A 16,885-nucleotide genomic window follows, 5' to 3' on the forward strand; every position below is an offset into this window, starting at 1 on the left:
TCCCCCTTATCGTGCCCTCATCTCCTTTGAGGTGACAAATATATAACAAGATAAATCTTTATTTTTATTTTCTTATAGTATAAACCTTCACTTTAGTTAAATTTTTCTGGTTTTAAATGTTATTCTTTTTTCCCGGCTGGCATGGCTCAGTGGTTGAGCATCAACCTATGAACCAGGAGGTCACTGTTTGATTCCTGGTCAGGACACATGCTCAGCAGGTTGCAGGCTCAATCCCCAACAGGGGGCGTGCAGGAGGCAGCTGATCAATGATTCTCTCTCACCATTGATGTTTCTATTTCTCGCTCCCTCTCCCTTACCTTCTGAAATCAATAAAAATATATCTAAATTTTTTTATTAGTTTAAAGACTCTTGGTTGACCACTCTTGAAGCAACTGATTCATGGAATTAATTCTATAACTATAGGGTACTCATTAAATTGAAGTTTAATTATAAATTTTATAAATAATATTATAATGTGATCATTACATTTAAAAATAGAATTCTTATTCCTACAGATGAAAAGCACGTAGAATTTTGAAACAAATCTCCACTTCAAAGGGACATGCCATACTGCTGGAGGGCATTTCTCTGATTTTTCTCTTTTTTTTCTATATTCTTTCATTTGCACGGTTTCTTCTGTTGAACCTGCCTCTTCAGTCGTGATTGGCAGTACAATAACATTAAAGGATACTCTTAAAGGGCACCGATTTGGATTTTGTTCACTTTACAACTCCACAAAAAATGAGATGACCATCTGAATTTTTCCTGAGTTGATTGGATGTTTCATGTCTACTCTCCCTTTTAAGCCCTTGATGAGACATGCACGTCTCCATGGCATTTTATACAGTCGTTAAGTCGGTGCGGATTTCTCTCTGACATCTCTGCTCCATCGCTATCTGGAGAAAATGGCAGTTACTTGGAGTTGTTACAGTTAGTTTCACTAGGATTAGATTTTAGGCTAGAAGCTTTAAGGTGACTGCTAGGGCTCTGATGGGTCTGATGTATGTACTGATGTGCCATCTAAATAGTAGCTATCAGAATTCATTTCTCAACATTTTCCTGTTAATGTCAGTACTTCTTCATAAAGGGGAAAGGTTGGGCTCATAGGAAGGAAATAGATACAAGAGACTACAGACGTGTTTTTGAAGATCAGCTTCTAGGAACAGATGGAAGGGTAGACACAGAGAATTATTCTCCTAATAAATGAATTGGCACATGGAGAAGTCTGTTCATATTATCCCATGCAAAAATGATATTTATTTATTTATTCATTCATTCATTCATTTATTTTAAGTAATGGCTCTGCTTTTTGTAAAGCATAGACTGATGCAATATGTCGTGTTTTTATCAATGACTTCTAAATTACCATGTAGTCCAACTCAGCTCAGGATTTTAAATTTCAGGGCAAAGCTTCACCATCAGTTTTTACTAGCAATATGAACCGATTTCTCTGGTTTCAAGACTTAATTGCAACTAGAATGATGAGACTTGGTTCAGATGAAACCAGGAACTTACGATTCAACTTTTCTTCATTCCCTCCCAGTCTTTCATAAATTCCCATGGGTTAAAATATTAACATATATTTTGTAGTAATTTCAAATAAAACTAATAAATTCATAACATCAACATACCAGACATTCAGCTTCATATAATATAAAAGATTAGAACTATTAAAAACTTTGGGCAAAGAACAATGATCTCAGACAATTTCATAATAAGTTAAACTTTGAAGCAAAGAGTGAAAGTGATATCAGCAATAATATAAAGAATTGAATAGTGATGCCAACCTTATTAGAAGTGCCAATCGTGTACCTTTCAGCCCATAGCCTTCTATGTGAGATTGCTGAACCCCCTGTTACTGCAAAGGGCAGCCCTATAGAACTGTGTAGACTGCACTCCCCTCACCCCAACAGCAGCCAAATGTGTTCCATTAGACAGGGGTCCTCAAACTTTTTAAACAGGGGGCCAGTTCACTATCCCTCAGACTGTTGGAGGGCCGGACTATAGTTTTAAAAAAAACTATGAACAAATTCCTATGCACACTGCACATATCTTATTTTGAAGTAAAAAAACAAAACGGGAACAAATACAATATTTGTATTTGCACGTGGCCCGTAGTTTGAGGACCCCTGCATTAGAGTAAGCACTCTGTGGAATTTGGGGAATTTACAGAATCTGTTGCCATTGGGAACAGGAGCTGAGAAACTGTCCTGGATGACTTAGAGTCATAGGGAGTCATGGCAAGCCCAAATTTGTGTATCGTGAGGAAGTAGAAGTGGTGTGGTAAGGAGTGCATACATAGGGAGAGGAGAGAATCATCAGTGGCTCAATACAGAAAACAGAGCTTCCCAGAGCACAGCCTATGAAGATGGCACTCTAGGGATAGCAGATTATGTCAATGGTGGAGCAAGAAAGTAAGGAGCTAAAATAGTTCCTGGCCTTTCTGAGTCTGATTGTTCAGCTTTTCTGTGTTCCTACAAATGCATGTCTTTTAAATAAGGCCCTGACATTTGAGGGAACTTTAGCAATTTTTGTCCCTTTAAACAAAATAGCCCGAACTCTAATAAAACAAGCAAAAACCATGGAGACGACAGTGAATGCCAACTGTTAGCATAAACTTAAATGGTGTGACATGACATACCAGTATAAGATAGAGGTGAAATATATGCAGAGGTTCATAAAACAATGCATAAAGCATCTCATGCTTAATGAAGAAACATTTAATTTTTAGCTTAATGATGTTTAGGTTTATTAATATATTCAAAATTTACTTAGCACCTAGCACATATCAGATACTCTGCTATTCTTGGGGAAATAAAAATGGATCAGATAGTTTTTTCCTCAATAAAGTTATAGTTTGTACCTAGAATAAAACAGCATCTCTTTCATAGAACAAAAAAAAAACAAACAAACAGACAAAACTTGTTGCTGTCATATCCTCAAACTGTTATGTTTACTTAGGCAGATCATCTAAAGAAATTTGTCTGGGAGCTAGTTTTGTAAAACCAGTTATAATGCGGCCATTTATGCATAAGTTTTGGCTCAAATCTTGGATTTAAGTAGTCTTAGTCCTATCCAGAAATTGATATTTTCTGGCTAACATCTAAAAATTTGTCTACCAATATAAGTAGAAGGTGACAGTTATTCTTAATATTTCTGTTACTACATAGATTTATTTATTTTTTATTTTTAAAAATATATTTTTATTGATTTCAGAGAGGAAGGGAGAGGAAGAGAGAGAGATAGAAACATCAATGATGACAGAGAATCATTGATTGGATGCCTCCTGCATGCCCCCTACTAGGGATCGAGCCCACAACCAGAGCATGTTCCTTTGATTGGAATCGAACCAGGATCCCTTTAGTTCACAGGGACTGAGCAAACAGGCTAGGGCTACATAGATTTATTTTAAGCCTCCTCATATAACTGCTACATCACAACCACATTGGGATTGAGACTCAATGTGGTAAGAAATAAGAAGCTGCTCTATTCGTGGTAAAAAATCTACATGATGTAAACAGAGGCACTCAAGGAAGACTCTCTTGGCAGCTTGGGTGGTTGGACTGAATGGGGAAGCCAAGGAGACCACACTCTTACATAGTCTTGAGATGCGGTGGTGAAAGGATGAGTCCAGGTGAGAGGGGCTGTTGAGAGAAGGAAAAGAAAATGGAACATAAATACAGTGATTCTTATTTTTCCTGTTTCTACTCATAAAATACCATTTATTTAGATGAAATTTTTATTTGTAATAAAGGAAATGGAGGCAGAAAGTGGATGAAGTAGCCAAAGATAGTCATTTTGTTTTTTACAATGTATTTTGGGTTAATTGCCCCGAAAACAGTTTTTTAAAAAAAATAAAATCTCTGGTAAATTTTGGTTGAAATGGAGGATACTTGCAAATCTCACCAATCCTCACAATAGCCATTCCTTCGCCCTTTTCTTATCAAGGACATTTTAAATTTAGCGGTTGGCCAAATAAATGAAATCTGAATGGCTTTGGCTGTCTTTTTGAAAGCTGTCCCAGAGCAGGTGAAAACAAATGTTCTGTTCTTCCTGGAGGAAGTTCAGGCAGCCCCTCCCTCCTTGAATCCACCCCCTTGCTCTTTCCCCCTTCCTCTCCCAACAAGCAGTCAGAATGAGCCAGAAAAAGGCTTTGTGACTGTTATTTAATGAGAAGTCATTGTTGATGACTCCCTCCAGGGGTCAGGATGCTGTGGTGAGACCCTTGCTTAAGAAGTCACTGTTTTATGTTGTCTGTCTTCTGTGCTATTCCTGTAAGTTTGCTATTAAAATACATTAAACTAAACACACACACACACACACACACACACACACAAAAAAAAACGAAGTCACTGTTTTATGGCATTTTCCATGTCCTTGTCCTCTCTGGGTTGGATTACTGCAGTGTGCTCTACTTGGGTGTGTCTTTGAAGTTCACTTGGCAGATGCTTGTATTATCATTTCAGCCAACATTTTTAATATAATGCGTATAGTATTATATATTAAAATAATGAGTATGCTTCTTGCCCTTGAAAAATTTGTAATCCAACAAGGGTCAGCATTTAAGTTGATAAGTCACCGGAGGATAATAAATTCTCATAAGAAATATCATGACCTATTGACAGAATTTTAGACAACCTATTAGAAATATTCAGGTTGGAAAGGCATAGTCCCTGGCACAAAAATACATTTAATATATGCTGGATGAACAAATAAATAAGTCAATTTATCATAATCCTGGGTGAATTTTGTTTTCCTCCCAAAGGATTTTCCCTCCAGGTATCTAAAATATGAATGCAACAGAGATTTTTGGACAATAGTTGGGTATCTATTTGTAAGTGACAAATTCAATTTAAGTATACAAGTAAATTTTTAAAAAACACACCTCAGATTGATCTAAACTAAATGCAGACAGCTCTTCAAAGTCATCGGTACTAGTGGCCCTGGCTTGAGCTAAACAAAACAGTTTCCTGTCCAACAGAACAAATTCTGACTGCTGTTTCAAATAATCAGAGCTAAGTTTTTATAACTTGTGTGTTTCAGTGGTTCATCAATTTATTGATCAAAAATCCAGAAAAATGAATGTATGCAGTGCTAATTGGATTTTTTCCAAAACGTGTATATATACATTGGTTTTTAATAGATCTAAATTCTCTTTTGAAATATTAATACTGTGTGTCATTTCACCACAATTGGCATGTCTTTATTTCAGTTATAATGTGAGTTATATAAGTGGAATAATAATAATAATAATAATAATAATAATAATTAACAATGAGTATTTATTGTTTGCATACCTTGTGCCAGGCACTGTCCTAAAGGGCTTTGCACATACTCATTTAATCCTCATGACCTATAAGTTCTATGGAAAATCTTTCCTTTGACACATTAAGAAACTGAAGCACAGAGGGCCTGTGCCCACAGCTGAACAACTAGTTAATGCCAGAGCCAGGGTTTGAGCCTGAGGAGTCTATTATTTTATTCGTTACACTTAAGGCCTCTGCTAGTCCTTAAAGCCTTTCTGTGCATATAAGCAGCAAATTAGAAAAATGTACCCCCAACGAGCAAATGCAGCCTCTCATTATTTCACCCCCAGCTCACCCTTCGGCTGGGTCTCTGTGCTGTGCACAGAGCATACAGCTGTACATAGCAGTTTCGTCTTTACCTCATCCACCACCTGTCATTCCTTTTGCAAATCACAGGTAACTTGCACATGTATGGTTTTATTTGGTTTTGGCTTCAGCCATGTTAGATAAACTTGAAAGTTAATTACCCTTCCCTTAGAAAAGAGAAATCTAAGACTCAAACAGGCTTATATATTGATCACATAATAAATACATCACGAAGACCAAGCAAGAGCCGGAGCTGAGGTACTGAGCTGCTGTGTGTGTTAGTATCTACGTGCTTTCCACATGATTTCATGCAGTGTCCCCCAAAGCTCTGCGGTGTGGATGTCAGCAGGGTCTTTATGTGGATGAGGAAACAGGTCCAATAAAGTTAATTACTGTGCCCCAGTTTCCATATGTTGTAACTGGAGTCAGGATTCAACCCGGGTCTGTCTGACTCCAGATCTGTGCTCTTTTTGCCACGCTTACTCCATCATTGAGTATTTCTGATTGTTAAGTGTAGACATGTCCATACACAATAGCACTCATTAGTGTTGGATAGTTGGAGTTTAGGATAAAGCACTGTTTAGTCAGAGAAAATTGCCTATGAGGACTCACCGGGGAACAGACTGCTTGCATTTTTAATAGGTTAGAACATAAAGAGAGAGTACTTTAAAGAAGGAGAGCCACTCACTTAATCAGCAGGTACTAACTGAGCACCTGTTGAATGCTCGGCAGCCATTTAGGTGCAATATGAGAAACAAGTCTGAAAGTCAAAGCACTTATCCTCAAGGGGATCAGTCTAATTAGTGAAATAACTAAAGGGCCTGGATGTGGAAACTACAGCTACTCGGTTGGTAACTGCCAAGGACCTCTTCCAGTCGGAACTCAGTGAACTCACAGAAGAAACACTCAGATTTGGAGTGTCTACTCCATTCTCTCCATGGGACTGAGAGGGTGTGTCTAATCATAACACATCTTGTGTCTCCTCCTCACCCGCCCGCCCCCCCCCCAAAAAAAGCAGAGGCTGAGACAAGGACTCAGTGCAGGCAGTTTACTGGACTGGTGGTCTCTAGGAGATAGGGAAGGAGAAAAAGCCATATTTTAAAAAAATCATCAAGGTTATGGGCAAAACAAGCTAGATAGCACCAGGCACCCCTGAGAAGGGTATCAAAACCTCCAAGAAGAATCCACTCTAAGGATTGCAGTTTTGAGCATTTGTTTATCAGCTCCTGTCCCCCAATCATTGAGAACTGACTCTACGGGCAATGAGTCCCCTCTCCTTACTGGGCTTGCTGATGGACTGAGTGGGTGTTTGCAGATCATAAGACCCTGGGGCAGAGAGTGGAAGGTTGCAAGGCTTGGGCTTGAAGTAGGACACAGAGTAAATTGAAGTTGTGGCTGGAATCAAAGGTGGATTGGGAGAATGAGATGCTACAGACCTGTTTCAGGTCCCTCAGTGGGTTGTAGCACTGGTCAGCTGTTCTTGTAATAACTGAAAGATAGACCCACCAAGCAGGCAGGTGTTGACATCAGACTGTAGATCAGTGGCTCTCAACCTTCTGGCCCTTTAAATACACTTCCTCATGTTGTGACCCAACCATAAAATTATTTTCGTTGCTACTTCATAACTGTAATGTTGCTCCTGTTATGAATCGTAATGTAAATATCTGATATGCAGGATGGTCTTAGGCGACCCCTGTGAAAGGGTCGTTCGACCGCCAAAGGGTTCACGACCCACAGGTTGAGAACCGCTGCACAGGGTCAAAGCTGTTTCTTGCTGGTGGTCACTTAAACTCCCTGGGTCTCCACTTCCTACAAAATGGAGTGATAGTACTTGCCTCGCAGGTTATCAGAAAGACTTTTAACTCAATGCGATGATGCTTTGTAGAATTTTTGTAAGTGCTCAGTCAGCGCTGAAAGACCTATACTGACTGCACAAGGAGTTACTTTAAGTGCATCCCCCCCCTTAAAGTCTAACTTGTTAATTCACCTATCTTTTCCAATTTTTCAAATTCTGCTAAAAGGTCAATTAAGAGGTTAATCTGCTGAAATATTCTTGATCAGTGGGATCAAGAACATTTGGACACAATCAAATTCAATTCCTTTGTTGCAAACACATGCACTAAAGGGCAATGCTTTAATCACTTCAATGGATAGAAAACTTGGTCTCGTTCTCTCCCTAGAAACGAGACACAGAAGCGTTGCCATGTGAGTTCATATTGATGACAATGTCTGTTTTATTTCTCCAGCTTTTTCCAACAGTCAGAATATGTTTGCACATCTTATTTTTGTGATGATGACAATTGTTAGATCTTTTTGGGAGAACTGCTATGTACTAGGCAGTATGCTTTGTCCTTGAAATAGGAAGGATATAAAGACAAAAAGCATATATAATGAATCTCGTCTTCAAGAAAAACTGCTTATTGGAGGAATTGAATGAGAGTAGCTGAATTTAGAGATGATGGGGAACTAGGGAGAACTAAATCACATATTTGGCCCCATGTTTACTTATTCAAGGCCAAAATAAGAAATGCATGGGGAAGGAATTCATTTGGGGCTTTTTAAGAAATTATTAGCTAAATAACTAGCTAAGTTATTTAGACATAGGTGTGACTAGCAGTCAGCAGTCCCATGCTAATCAACTACAGAATTATGCTCAGTCCTTCATCTGAATGGGTATAGTAGTTTTCCATAGTTGTAGCTAGTCTCCACAGATGCTTCTCTCTGCTCTCATGAGCCATAAGAACCAGTATTCATGTTCTTGTGTACCGCCCCCACCCCCCCCCCCCCAACCCTCTGAATCTGGGTGGGTCCTGGGACTCACTTTTAACAAGTATAACACAGTAGAGGTGCTGCTGTGTGATTTTCCAGGTTAGGTAAGAATCTTTGCATATCCCCCAGAGTTTCTTGGAATGCTTGCCCTTGTGATACTGTCTCTCAGAACCTAACTACTCCGAGAAGTTCCAGCCACATAGAAGGTCACATAACCCACACAGCCATGAGACATAAATTTTACTTTAAGCCATTATTGTGGGGGGTAGTTTGTTACACATCAGTAGATAATTATTTTTTGGTTTTTTTAGATACCAGATATAAGTGAAATTATATGGTATTTGTCTTTCTCTGTCTGACTTATTTTACTTAGCATAATACCCTCTAGATCCATCAATGTTGTTGCAAATTATAAGATTCCATTCTTGTTCACTGCTGAATAATATTCCATCATATATATGCACATCTTCTTTATTCATCTATTGATGGACATCTAGGATGCTTCTATATCTTGACTATTATTAACAATGCTGCAATGAACATGGGCGTATATATATCTTTTCCAATTAAAGTTTTTGTTTTCTTTAGACAAATACCCAGAAGTGGAATTGCTCAATAGTAAGGCAATAAATTAGAAGGATTAATACTGTTAAAATGTCTTTACTGCCTAAAGTAATATACAGATTCAATGAAATACTTATTAGAATACCAATGACATTTCTCTGAGAATTAGAACAATTAATCCTAAAATTTATATGGAATCACAAAAAACCTTGAAGAGCCAAATAAATATATATTTGGTAGAACTGAATCAAACAGATTATATTCAGTTTTTTAGGATGAGGAAAATAAATGATCTTATCTAATAAAGAGGAAATATGCAAATTAACCATCACGCTGTAACGGTTAAGATGGCTGCGCCCACAGTGGAGGCAGGGATTCCATAACACAAGATGGCTGCGCCCACAGCAGAGGCCGAGTTCCCGTAAGGAGCCTTAACAAGCAATCAGCAGGGACCTGAGGCTGCATGGCGCTGGGCCCCCCACTTGGTAGGGCTTGACAGGGGACCTCAGGCCGTGTGCCCCGCCCTGGCACCGGGCCAGGGGACCTGAGGCAGGGCTTGACAGGGGACCTCAGAGCATACCTCAAGATGCACCCCCCACCCTGGTGCGGGGCCGGGGGACCTCAGGCTGCTCTCCCCACCCCAGCCCAGGGGACCTCAGGCTGTGCCCCCTACCCCAGCGCCAGGCCGGGGAACCTGAGGCTGTGCCCCCCACCCTGCAGGGCTTGACGGGGGACCTGAGGCTGCGCCCCACACCCGGCAGGGCTTGACAAGTGTGGGGCTGGCTGGGTCTGGTGCGATTTTGAGGAACCATGGGTGTACGGGGACTTGACTCTGGGTCCCGCGGTGTGCCCCAGACTCTGACAAGATTTTCATATACATTTTACTAATTTTCTCTCATCTCTGACACTTCTATTATAGAGAAAAGGCAAATATTATTAAAATATTTTCTCTAATTAATCCCCTTTTAATGTGCACGAATTTCATGCACCAGGCCACTAGTATAAAATAAGTCATAAGAAATGCTCTTTTATACTCCTATCTCAAACCATTTTCAATGTTTTACAAAATGCTCATATGACAAATACAAAAAGCTACAACATACTCTTATGACTTCTGTTGCAATTATCAAACATACAAATTTTTTCTGTACCAATCTTAAAAGTACAAATACTGAACTACTAATTTTTGTTATTCATATGTATTTTTATTTATATACTTTTAATGAGATCATTGCCAATACATACATTATTTCCTTTAACTTTATTTTTGCATTAAGCCAATGTTTGTCATGCAGCCATCAAAATCCTTACAGTAAATTACACAGGTTTGTAGTCTAATTTTGACTCTAGCTTTGTACACAAGGAAATCTTGAGAAAGAACAAAGTGAAAAATACCTTACTCCCTGATATCAAACTATACTACAAAGTTACAATAACCAAAACCATATGCTATTTTTAATTTTTTGAGGAATCTCCATAATGTTTTTCATAGTGGCTGCACTGATTTACAATCCCACCAACAGTGCCAAGGGTCCCCTTTTCTCCACATCCTTGCCAGCTCTTGTTATCTGTTGATTTTTTTCAAATAACAGGTAGTTATTCTGATAGGTGTGAGGTCATATCTCATTGAGCTTTTAATTTTCATTTCCTTTATTAGTGGTGTTGAGCACTTTTTCATGTCTGTTGGCCATATGTATGTCCTCTTGGGAGAAATGTCTATTCAGGTTCCTCTACCCATTTTTTAATGGTATTGTTTGATTTTTGGTGTTAAGTTGTATGAGTTCTTCATATATTTTTCTTATTAACCCTTTATCAGATGTATCATTTGAAAATATCTTCTCCCATTCAATAGGTTGTGTTATAAATTTGTTGATGATTTTCTGTGCTGTGCAAAACTTTTTAGTTTTATGTAATCCCATTTGTTTATTTTTTCTTTATTTCCTTGCTTGACGACATATATCCTAAAAGATAGTACTAAGAGTGATGTCAGAGAGTTTACTGCGTATGTTTTCTTCTAGGGATTTTATAATTTCAGGTGTAACATTTCTTTTTTTAATTTTTATTTTTTTAAATAAATGCTTTTAAAATATTTATTGATTGATTTTTAGAGAGAGAGAAGGGGAGAGGGAGAGGGAGAAGGACAAGGAGAGGGAGAAGGAGAGGAGGAGAGGAGGAGAGGAGGAGAGGAGAGGAGGAGAGGGAGAGGGAGAGGGAGAGAGAGACGTGAGGGAGAAACATTGATTGGTTGCCTCTCATATATGCCCTGACCTGGAATAGAACCCACAACCTAGGTATATGCCCTGATCAGGATTCAAACCCACAACCTTGGTGTACGGGACGATGCTCCAACCAACTTAGTCACCTGACCAGGGCAGTACAATACTGTTTTGATTATTGTAGGTTTGTAGTAAGCTTGATATCAGGGAGCATGTTACTTTGCAGATTGTTCTTTCTCAATATTTCTTTGGCTCTTTGAGGTCTTTTGTGATTCCATATTAATTCTAGGATTAGTTGTTCTAATTCTGAGAAAAATTCCATTGGTATTTTACTAGGGATTACATTAAATCTGTATATTACTTTAAGTAGTAAGGATGTTTTAACAATTTTAAGTTTTCTAATCCATGCGCAAGGTATATCATTTCATTTATTTGTATCTTGTTCAATTTTTTTCTTCAATGTGTTATAGTTTGAAGAGTACAGGTCTTTTACTTCTTCAGCTAAATTTACTGCTAGGTATTTTATACTTTTTGATGCAATTATGAATGGGATTATTTTCTTTTCTTCTTCTGATTATTTATTATTAGTGTATAGAAACAGATTTATATATTGATTCCATATCTTGCAACTTTATTGTAGTCATTTATTTGTTCTAAACTTTTTTTGGTGGAATCTTTAGGGCTTTCTATATATACTATCATGTTATCCACAAAAAATGAGAGTTTTATTTCTTCCTTTCCAATTTGGATGCCTTTTATTTCTTTATCTTGTATGATTGCTGTGGCTAGGGCTTCAAATACTATGTTGAATAGAAGTTATAATTATAGGCCTATAACTTGATTACCTCTGTAAAGACCTTGTTTCCAATTAAAGTCATATTGTGGAGTATTGGGGATTACAACTTAAACGTATCTTTTTTGGGTGACATAATTAATTCATAACAACCTGAGACCATTATGATTCAAAGGAACAAAAATTGTATTTAAATTGGTAGTTTAATACGAAATGTCTTCAGAAGGATATGAAATTAAATATGTCTGGAGTCACATGGTATAGTCTTACTTTTATATAATGTCCTTCTAGAACACTAAACTTGTAGATGCTCCTTTATTATTTTTAGGAAATTTGAAATATAAAAATGCAAATCTAAATAAATGTAAATAAGTAACCCCTAGTGTTCATATTTTAGTCAAAACATTCTGCTCCAAATTGCTTTATCTGATTTTTATAAATTTATTTATTTTCTAAATATAAATTTATTGGGGTGACATTGAGTAATAAGATTATACAGGTTTCAAGTTTACATTGGTATGATGCATGATCTGTATATTATATTGTGTGCTCACTACACACAGTCAAATCCTCTTCTGCTACCTTATATTTGGCCCCCTTTACTCTTTACTACTTCACAGCCCTTCCCTCTGGTAATCACCATACTGTTGTCTGTGTCTATGAGGTACAGTTTTATATCCCACATATGAGTAAAATCATATGTTTCTTAGCTTTTTCTGACTTATTTCACTAAGTATAATATTCTCAAGGTCCATGCATGTTGTTGCAATGGCAGTATTTCATCTTTTATTATGGTTGAGTGGTATTCTATAGTATACATGTACCATATCTTCTTTATCCAATCATCTATCAAAGGACACTTTGTATGTTTCCATATCTTGGTCACCATGAATAATGCTGCAAATAAATATAGGGGCACATATATTTTTGCGAATAAATGTTTTCAAATTTTTGGGGTAGATACCTAGAAGAAGGGTTGCTAGGTCATATAGTAACTCTATTCTTAATTTTTTGAGGAACTCTGGACTTTTTTCCATAGTGGCTATACTAGGTTACATTTCCACTAGCCATGAATGGGGTTCCTTTTCTCCACAACCTCTCCAACACTTGTTCTTACTTGTCTTGTTGATAATAGCCATTCTAACAGGTGTGAGGTGGTATCTCATTGTGGTTTGATTTGCATTTCCCTAATAGCTAGTGACATTGAGCATCTTTTAATATATGCTTTTATGTATATGCCTTTGTATGTCTTTTTGGGAGAGGTGTCTGTTCAGGTCCTCTGCCCATTTTTTAATTGGATTGTTTGTTGGTTTGATGTTGAGTTATATGAGTTCTTTATATATATGGTGTCCCAAAAAATGTATACACACACTTGAACAATCATGAAGGTAGTGTTTATTGATATACATTTCATTTTCAAAATTGAGCTATCAGCTGTTAAAATGTGTATACATTTTTGGAGACATTCTGTTTGATATTAACCCCTTTGCAAATATATTTTCCCATTCAGTTGGTTACCTTTTTGTTTTGTTGGTGATTTCTTTTGCTGTACAGAACTTTTTTAGTTTGATATCATCCCAATCATTCATTTTTGCCTTTACTTCCTTTACTTTTGGGGTCAAATTCATAAAATCTTCTCTAAAACCAAGGTCCATGAGTTTAGTATCTATGTTTTCTACTATGTAATTTATAGTTTTGGATCTTATATTTAGATCTTTGATCCATTTTGAATTAATTTTTGTACATGAGACAAACTGTAGTCTAGTTTCATTCTTTAGCAAGTGGCTTTCCGATTTTACAAGCACCACTTATTGAAGAACCTTTCTTTTCTCCATTGTGTGTTTTTGGGTCTTTTCAAAAAATTATTTTTCCATATACATGTGGTTTTATTTCTAGGCTGTCAATTCTGTTCCATTGGTCCGTGTGTCTGTTTTTCTGCCAATACCATGCTGTTTTGATTATCATTGCTCTGTAGTATAATTTGAAGTCAGATAGTGATAACTCCAGTTTTGTTCTTTTTTCTCTGAATTGCTTTGTCTATTCGGGGTATTTTATGGTTCCATACAAATCTGATGATTATTTTTGTTCTATTTCTTTAAAAAATGACATTGGAATTTTTATAAGGATTGCATTAAATCTATATTGCTTTGGGTAATATGAACATTTTAATCAACATATGTTGATTCTTCCAATCCATGAGAATGCAATATCTTTCCATTTCATTGTAACTTTTCCAATCTCTTTTAATAATGCTTTGTAGTTTTCAGTATATAGGTCCTTCACAGCATTTGTTAAGTTTATTCCTAGGTATTTTATTCTTGTTGTTGCCATTGCAAAATGAATTTTTTTTATTTCTTTTTCTGAAATTTTATTGTTAGTATATGGGAATGCAGTGATTTTTGTACATTGATGTTTGTATCCTGCAACTTTACTATATTTGTTTACTGTTTCTACTCGTTTTTTGGTGAAGTCTTTAGGGTTTTCTATGCAAAGAATCATGTCATCTGCAAAAAGTGACATTTTTTTACTTCTTAATTCCCAATGGAATTCCCAATGGATGCCTTCTATTTTTTTCTTTTGCCTGATTGCTCTGGCTAAGACTTCCAGTACTATGTTGAATAAGAGTAGTGAGAGTGGACATCCTTGTCTTGTTCTTGATCTTAGAGGAAAAGCTTTCTGTTTTTCACCACTGAATATGTTATTAGCTGAGGGTTTGTCATATATGGCCTTATTATGTTGAGGTACTTTCCTTCCATACCTATTTCATTGACTGTTTTAATCATAAATGGTTGTTGCTCTATCTGGTTTTAATAGTACTGTATTATATTGCAAAAATTTTTAACAGAAAATTATATTCAATGAACTGTTTTACAATTCATAATGGAACTGTACCTAATTAGTCAACAACAGTTATTGAGCAACCATGAGTAGGTACTATATTCCCCAAAGAGAAGAAATATAGTACACATGAGTCATGTCCTTAAGGAGCTTACAGCATAATGAAGCAGACAAGATTCACACACACATGCATACACAGACACAGAATACTCATAATAAAGAAAACAATTTATTTTACAATTGTTTTTATCTCCACTTTGATGTCTATTTTAATTTTTCCTCTGATTTTAAATTGGTTGAAAATTCAGTTCATATCTGTAATTTTAATTGTAATGTCATGGTTTTTAAAATTTTAATGTTGATTAAAACTGCCTCTACCAAAATCATTTTAAATCAACCTCATGAGATTGTGTTTTTATTACTAAGTAAAATTTTAAAAAGGTAAAATACCACATGCTAGTTGTATGTGTCAATTAATATTGGCTATTATTAATGACTATATCTGCAGAAAGTACAGCCAAAATCATTCATCATGTAGGCCCTTTGCCTGCAGCACTGATATTTTTGTGGTCAACTGTGTAGCTCCCCTTTAATTCTATATAATAAAAGCCTAATATGCTAAGTATCCGGTCATTCAGTCGTCCATTCAACCAATCAAAGCATAATATGCTAATGATATGCTAAGGTTGCTCAACCACTTGCTATGATGTGCACTGACCACCAGGGGGCAGACGCTTCGACCAGTAGGTTAGCTTGCTGCTGGGGTTCGGCAGGTCAGGACTGAGCAAGAGTGGCCAGGCACACCCTGGAGCCCTCCTGTGGTCCCTCCCTGGCTGGCCAACCTCCCCCATCCCTCCCTGGCCCCAATTGTGACCGATGGGGTTCCTCAGTCTGGCTTGAGCCCTCTTACAATCCAGAACCCTCTGAGGGATGTCAGAGAGCTGGTTTCGGCCTGATCCCACAGGCCAGGCCGAGGAACCCCACTGGTGCATGAATTCGTGCATTGGGCCTCTAGTGTTATATAATTTACAAAAATTTAATCCAAAGTGTTTCTTATGAGGAGCCTTACAACATTGTTATTTTTAAAGTAAGTAGGAACCATAATTCCAGAGAATTCTTAGGCACTTAATGGAAACATGTGGTCCTTAAAGACATATACAAATATATATTTTGTTAGTTGGGAAAGACTCAAAGAAAAATATCCTGATGATGCCATTTGGTTTCAACAAGAGAAGAGTCTAAAAAGAATTCCTTTGGGCCAATAGGTCTTCATTGAGAGGTCCTAAACATCTCTAAATAGTAATTTCCTTCCCCTGTAATGTATTGATATTAATACCTTCTTCCCAGATTGCTTGAACTTGAGTATATGTAAATTCCTTTATGTTGTGCTTGGTATATAATAGATGCTCAACGAAAGTGACTGCCAGTTCCCAGCCCCTTCTGTAGCCTCCCATGACCTTAATTTCTTGCTAAAACCAGGCACCTTCCTAGGTAAAAACACACACAATGAAATGGAAAAAACCTGTGCATTTCTTTTATAGTAATTTAACTCTAAATCTGAAAAAAAAAATGGAATTTGAAAAAAAAAAGTGAAATATATGGTCCTTGCCCCTCTGTTTACATATGAGCAGTGTCAGGTGGCCAGGTTTTCTTTTATTAGCATATTCCCTCTGGCAGAACCTTCCAGAGAGCTCCAATTTGGCGAAGAGGAGGACACCAGGCTTTCCAATCGCATGGTGCTGCTTGCCGAGGGAGGAGGCAGAGGTCCGCCTGTATAATCCGATTTCATCAACTCACACTAATCACTACTGATAGTAGCAGAATTTAGCCTGGATCTGCTTAGTTAATCTAGATTGACAGGAGGGGAAAGAAATGGGATGCAAGGACACAGAAACAAAGGGAAAAGAGCCAACTCCGATTTCCAGCCTAGCTCTTCCATCTGGGGCATCTAATTTCCTCCCCTCTGGGGCTTCTGTTTTTCTTACCTTATAAACAAATGGGACTGGTTGGTAGGAGACCAACCTATCCCCGAGCAGATCACCAACAACAGGTGCACTGGGAGCCCCTGGGTCAGCAGAGAGAGCAATGCCCAC

At 37.4% G+C, this 16,885-nt stretch overlaps 1 protein-coding gene across 4 annotated transcripts in view; it reads left to right on the forward strand.

Annotated features, from left to right (window-relative positions):
- CACNB2 (calcium voltage-gated channel auxiliary subunit beta 2) overlaps positions 1-16,885 on the forward strand; it is a 359,416-nt gene that overhangs the window by 119,633 nt on the left and 222,898 nt on the right. The gene's annotated exons all lie outside the window — the stretch shown is intronic.

Source organism: Myotis yumanensis, unplaced genomic scaffold (genome assembly GCF_028538775.1).
Source record: "Myotis yumanensis isolate MYYU_CA2020_CCGP unplaced genomic scaffold, mMyoYum1.0.hap1 SCAF_1, whole genome shotgun sequence".
NCBI classification, from domain to species: domain Eukaryota; kingdom Metazoa; phylum Chordata; class Mammalia; order Chiroptera; family Vespertilionidae; genus Myotis; species Myotis yumanensis.